Source organism: Bison bison, unplaced genomic scaffold, assembly GCF_000754665.1.
Source record: "Bison bison bison isolate TAMUID 2011002044 unplaced genomic scaffold, Bison_UMD1.0 scf7180017864461, whole genome shotgun sequence".
Lineage (NCBI taxonomy): Eukaryota > Metazoa > Chordata > Mammalia > Artiodactyla > Bovidae > Bison > Bison bison.
This window is the reverse complement of record NW_011495023.1, coordinates 6,235,875-6,242,538: the sequence shown is the minus strand read 5'-3', so window position 1 is coordinate 6,242,538 and position 6,664 is coordinate 6,235,875. Positions and strand designations below refer to the sequence as shown.

Below are 6,664 nucleotides of genomic sequence, written 5' to 3'. Positions count from 1 at the left end.
CCCTCCCCTTTAAAGGCGTTATTCTTGGACACAAGGAATCTTTCTGGCGAAGAAAAAGGCAATGTATATATGGCACTGGCGTTTAGCATCTTTCCCTACTCTCCTCCCGTCTCGCCCTGCCGCTGTGCCTGCTGAAGAGCTGCTTGGCGGGGCGTCTTGCTCCGCACATCTCCTCCCCCACTTTGGGGAGCCAGGCCGAAGTCGCCGCCTGCGGAAGGGCGGCCTGGGGATGACCGCAGAAGGGGGGGTCTCGGCGGGCGCGGTGGAAGGCGATCTTGAGTTGACTGCACCCGTTTCGGGGGTTTATTTCAAAAGCTGGAGGAGACGGCCTGGGAAGGTTGGCTTGGAAAGGCTAGCCTAACACACAAGCCAAGGTGCTGAAGATGCGCGGCTGCGGGCTATGCGGACTGCGGTCTGGGGGTCCGAAATAGCCTCCTGCTGATCTTAACAGCGAGAAACTCTTGCAGTTTTAATCACCTTAGGATCAGGAAACCCGATAGGAGCTGTTGGCTGAGCCGTGAAAGTTTAAATGAGCCTGTGAATTTTGACCATGACCTACCCACTGCAGTCAGTCGGCGTCTGGGGATAAGTGTATGTAGGCTTGTCTTCCGTACTTTTGATTTCGATGGATGTCTATGGGCCCTTTACAGCATAATGGAAATGACGGAAAACCATGCTGGTCTTTTAAAAGAACATTCTCAATGTAATGAACTTAGTTGAAATGGTTCAAAACCATCGTATTTGTATTTTTCTTTCCCTAGCTGAGCTGGGGGAAAGGTGAAACTGTATTAGAATTGATTGTGTTTGCGTGGTGTGACTGTTTTTAAGAAGGTTGAAACATGATTATTTCTATCAAGCCTAATGCCTGATCCACTGAAGTTTAACTTCCTCACAACTTGTTTAGCAGGCTTTTGCAACAGCAGACACTACTACATCATCCTCCACCTCCCCCCCATTTTATTACAGTAAATAAAATGTTATTTTTTCTTATGTAATACATGCACAGTTCAGAGTTATGTTTTAAATTTGTTAAGCTTCTTAAAATTATCTTGTTGTTAGTTGCTTTTTTAAAAAAATTAATGTTAGTTCTGTATGTATGGATGCTTTTATCTCCTTTGAAGTGCTGGTGTTTTGGTCAGGAGAGTGTTTGTGTCTGAGAGTTTAACTTACTAAACTAGTAGCCATAACATGCCACTGGAAGAGCCTGCTCTCTGGGAATTTAGTCCCAACGCCAGTTTACTTTAGAAACCTTGTAATCCTGTGTGTGTTACTGTAACCACTTCTGTTGGTACTTTGTATTTTTTAATTGCTACATCTGTTTTAGAATTTCTTGCTAATTGGAAATATTTTGAAACTATGTAAAGTTTGTAAAAATAATGTGTGATTTGTAGATAGTGCATTTTCTTTTGCTTTCAAGAAAAGTTTGCAAGTCTAAGTGTAGTCATCCAGAGAAGTCAAGTTTCCATAGTATGAAATATAACCATGTTATTCATTCAACAAATATATATCATCAGACATATTATGGTAGCTTCTGTACAAAGGACTGCTAAAAATGCTCCTCATGTTTTTGTCCAGGTATCTTTTTTTTTGAGGGTTCTGAGTTGACATAAGAAAGGTCTATTTCACAGCCTTCTTTTTAAAAATGTTTACTTTTTTTCTTTTTTTTTTTTAAGAAAGGACGTATATATAAAGATGAAATCTAAGCGCTCAGATGCCATGTGTTTCTGGTTGATTTCATTTTAGGTAACAAAGTCTTAGATAAATGTTTTCATATGACCTTGTGTGCACCAAAGTCTACAGTATAGTATAAGAATGAATTTGTCAGTTGTGTTGTGTATGAATTGAGACTTTTGGGAAAGCCTGGTGGAGCAGAAAGAGATCATTCAAATCAGTCCTTCTCTATATTTCTTCTTCTTCTTCTTTTTATATAATTTTATTCATTTATTTAATTTTATTTTTGGCTGTGCTGAGTCTTCATTGCTTTGTGCGGGCTTTCTCTGGTTGCGTTGAGTGAGAGTTACTCTTCACTGGGGTGAGTGCGCTTCTCATTGTAGTGGCTTCTCTTCTCACAAAGCACAGGCTCTAGGCATTTGGGCTCAGTAGTTCCAGCTTGTACACCCTAGAGCACTGGCTCAGTAGTTGTGGCACATGGGTTTAGTTGCTCCTGGCATCTGGAATCTTCCCAGACTAGTGGTCAAACCCCATGTCCCCTGCATTGGCAGGTGGTATCTTATCCGCTGCACCAGGGAAGTCCCCTTCTGTACATTTATAATGTAATCAAAATTAATGGGAAAAGATGTCATGAAGATTGCAATTTCTTGCTTTTACAATTTGTATTTGGACCACTAAAGGGGAAACTACTACTCTGTAGTCATTTGCTACACTGAGGATCATGTAGGCATCTTATAATGTTGGGAATATCTATACACCACAGTAAAATGCTCATTGGATCTGTGTTCCCATTCTTTTTCTAACTCTGTTGACCTTGGGCCTATTAACTATTTTTGCATCGATATTTGTTCTGTGAAGTAAGGTTATTGGACTGGATGATTTCCAACTTTTCCCCCTAACTTTAGGATTCAACTACTTTTACAGTCAATTAGGTTCCTAGCATTGACTTAGGGTCCCCAGACTAGAAAGAGTAATAATGCATGACAAAAGAAAGAATAATGATAGAGTTGGACTATTATAGAAAAGTAATAGTACATAACAACAGTTACATGACTATTATAACCTTGCAAATGCAGCCACTCTCAGGGAATTTTCAAGGCCATGGCTAGAGGCTAGGAAATCTGTGGTGATGGCAAGAGACGTGTGAACTAAGAGTTTGTGGGATTGATTGTATGTAGTTGGACTGCACTGCAGTCTGTTATGTCCAAGTCTATTTGATCGAAATGTAGAAACTTGTAATTAAGGTGGAAAATTTCAAGTCGTCCATTGTGGTGATAATTCTCAGTGACAAGAAAAAGCTTGACTTTATGTGGTTAATTTGATATGTTACTGCTTTCTGACTTAGAATACCCATCAGTGAATGGACCACTGCCAATTTTTATTTTAAGTATTTTAAGTGGAGAATATAATTGAATACATAAAAGGAAAAGATGACTTAAGAAGGCAATTTTGTCTTGTTACATTTGGAATTAAACTAAAAATGATCAGGCAGTTAGCTTCTTACAGTATTTTTAATAGTGTGTGGAACATATAGAATGATAGGAGCCAGGGCTTGTTTTAAATAGATATTCTGAAAGATTTTTATGGGAGTGAAATAGCTTTTTAGAAATGAGTATTTAAAAGCCTGTTTAAATATCTATAGGAAGACCTTTTGGACAGAAAAAGTTTAAAGGATGTAAAACTTGCTTAAAACAAATGTAGTGTTTAGAAGTAATCAACATTAATGTTAATGTTTAGATTTTTTTTTTTCTTTTTTTTGGTTGCGAGCCATGGAAATGTGGATGAACAACAGGCCAAATTCTGAAATATTAGGGGGGTTTTGGAAGTCACAGTGGAAGGATGAATTGGTAAGCAAACCAGGAGAGCAGGGCTAGGCTGGGCATCATGAATAACTGGAGCCAGTGCTTGGGTGCTCTTGGGACTTTTCTGTCTGTTTTGGTTTTGTTCTTACTCATAGCTGTCAGGTTTCCTCCATGAGCAGAGAACTAATGCTTCTTGAATTTCACTGTTTGTAATCCTCCACTCCCCACAAAGGGGTTTTCTGTCTCTGATTCTGTTCATAAACATCCCATGGAAGGATTCTGACTGGTCCAGCTTCCATCAGTGGAGGCATTTCTTGGATCGAGCCGTTGTGAAAAGGTGACGGCTCTTGCTCATTGGAGTTGAGGAAGAACAGTTCCCCACAGAATGGGCAGGCAGCATCAGGCAGGCGTGCACCCTGGTACTGGAGCTGAGTGAGTGTCTTGGTGCCCAGGCCCCATGTTTGTGTGTTTTGGCAAATACGCCGTTATCTGAGCTGAGCGCTGTAGCCTTTGTTATGTTCTCATCAAGATCCTAGACTTGCAATGGTATTGCGAAATAGTGATGCCTTTTAGGTTCACGGGTTTCTATTTGGGCACTGAAAAAGATAAAAGAAGGAAACGGGTTTAAAAGTGAAACGAGTAACTGTGAAATGTTGACTAAATGGAATGGAATGAGGCAGTTAAATGAAAACCATAATGAGCTAGACAATAGATCAAACGTGAATGGAACCCAAATAACCATTCATTGAAGAACTAGTCTCAGACAATTTTTTTTTCTTCTCTTTACTTTATAGAGAAAAGAATAATGCCAGGCACACACATGCAAAATGTATTATTAGGGAAATATTTTTATACCCTCTAAAACTTGGGATTATATCCTGAGGACAGAATACATTTTCTTCTCTGTTCATTGACTACCTCAGAGTGAACTTGAATATTCAGAATGATGCCCTTGGCAAGACAGGGATTTCTCTTTCTATGACAGGATTGTCTGCTACATTTTTGCTACAGCAAGAATTGTAATAAACAAACAAAACCTGCCTTATGTTGATTAGAAAATGTGGTCAACCAGAGTAGTTAATTCTGCCAACATACCTTTGGAAATACAAATTTTGGAATTTAAGAGAATTGGGACAATTTGGCCAAATGTCTTGTGCTCAGACAGATTAGGTTCAAGTCCTGCCTCCATCAATGTTTCTCCACTTGCGCCTCAGTTTACTCATTCTTACAATGGAGATGATGATGGCTATCTCACAGGATTATTTGGGGTCAAGTAAGATAATGTATTTAAAGACGAGCACTATAATTGGCAGTAATTGTACCTTAAAAATGAACAAATTCAGATGCCATTAGGCTGGTAGCATATTAATCAGCATTAGACAAGTGCTTCTCAAAAATTTGTTGTGTGTTTGAATCATCTGAGGACATTTAAAAACTACCTCCTAGCTTATTTCCCCGTATATACTTTTATTCACGTTTCCTTTTGTGTGTGTGTGTGTGTGTGTGTGTGTGTGTGTGCGTGCGCGTGTGCCATGGACCGCCCCCACCCCCCCACCATGGCAGTCCAATGAAGGCTATGGATCCCTTCTCAGATTAATGTTTTTGAACAAATGAATGAAAATGGATAGGGTACATCCTACCCTTCACAGATCTGCTGAATTCTATCCATGGACAACTTCAGGGGTTTGGAGAACCCAGTTAAGAACCATTCCAAGAGTAAGTTGAAGGTGGTGTGGGGTGGAAAGCCAGGAGAGCATGGAGCAGGCGGGAAGAATCATACATGGTAGGAACAGGCATGTATGAATGATTCCCTGCTGAGATCATAGTGCTAGGAGGTGGTGGGATTCAGCCCTGTACACTTAACCATGGAGCTGTGCTGCTGGGCCGGGGCCAGAACTAATAATTTCTTGCCCTCTTTAGTGATCTTTTCTTTCCTTCTTTAGCCTTAAAGGCTTTGACTGCTACTGCTGCTGCTAAGTCGCTTCAGTCGTGTCCGACTCTGTGCAACCCCATAAATGGCAGCCCACCAGGCTCCTCTGTCCGTGGGATTTTCCAGGCAAGAGTACTGGAGTGGGGTGCCATTGCCTTCTCCGAAAGGCTTTGACTAGGTATTGGCTAGTCATAAGGAGGAAAACAATTTTTCTTTAATAGAAAGAAAGTCATTACTTTTATTCAAAGCATCTAAGAAGATAGCATATGTAAAATTTATTCATGAAAAATCTTATAGGAAGTTTTAAAACAGGTTTGCCTATCAAGTGCTCCAGAGCCACCTATGGATGGTGGCCACTGAGTTGGAGAAAGACTTGTTTTGCCATCGTTGTCTCACTTTGTATTGGACAATGCTCCCTACTCTGGGGTGCTCCTTCTTGGGGCCATCTTCTTTTGTTTTTTTTTATTGTTTTCCTTCACTCCCTAGGTGCCTCATGGAGCTCCTCCTCTCCCCGTGCAGTCTCTCCATGTTGAGATGCCCTAGGATCTCAGTGTCTGCTTCTAGAACTTCAGAATGTGTTTCATCTGTGTGACCTTATTTGGCCCTGTGACTTCCCATGCTGATAACTGAGGAATGTGTATCTTCCCTTCTGACCTCCCTGCCAGCTCCATCTTCAGTGTCTTATTCGATATCTTCACTCGAATGCCCAATGGGCACTTCAGATGCGTCCCCACTAGGACTCTTCGTTTCCTCCCCCTGCCCTGTCCTACCTGCCCTGATCCAGTTTCTTCCTCATCTCAGTCAACAGACACCATCTACCCAGGTGCTCAAGCCCCAAACCCAGGAACCAACCTCCATCCTTCTCTCTGCCTCACCCCCACCTTCGCGACTCCCAGCTCCAAGTCCTGACTCTGCATATTTGTCTCTCCCCAGTTGAATTCTCTTCCTCTAGAACACACGGGAGGCTTTAGGTCTGCCTCTGGCCACCCTGCCCTGTCTGCATCAGGTTCTCAACAGCAATGGCAGGTCGCTCATCTTTCTGAGACGTCAACAGTGTCCTGTCGCTTCTTCACTGAAAACCTTCCAGAGGCCGCCCTATGCACATTTAACTGGATCACTTTGCTGCACACCTGAAACTTACAAAACATTATAAAGCAGTTATACTTCAATAAAAAATAAAAACAAACTTGAAGAGGAAAAGAAAACTGAACACTTTTCAAGTGGCTTGGAGATCTTACCCGCCTTGTCCCAACTTTCCCCT

The 6,664-nt window shown here is 41.4% G+C and overlaps 1 protein-coding gene across 1 annotated transcript in view; it reads left to right on the top strand.

Annotated features, from left to right (window-relative positions):
• Positions 1–6,664, top strand: part of PIP4K2A (phosphatidylinositol-5-phosphate 4-kinase, type II, alpha) — a 188,622-nt gene that overhangs the window by 1,550 nt on the left and 180,408 nt on the right. The gene's annotated exons all lie outside the window — the stretch shown is intronic.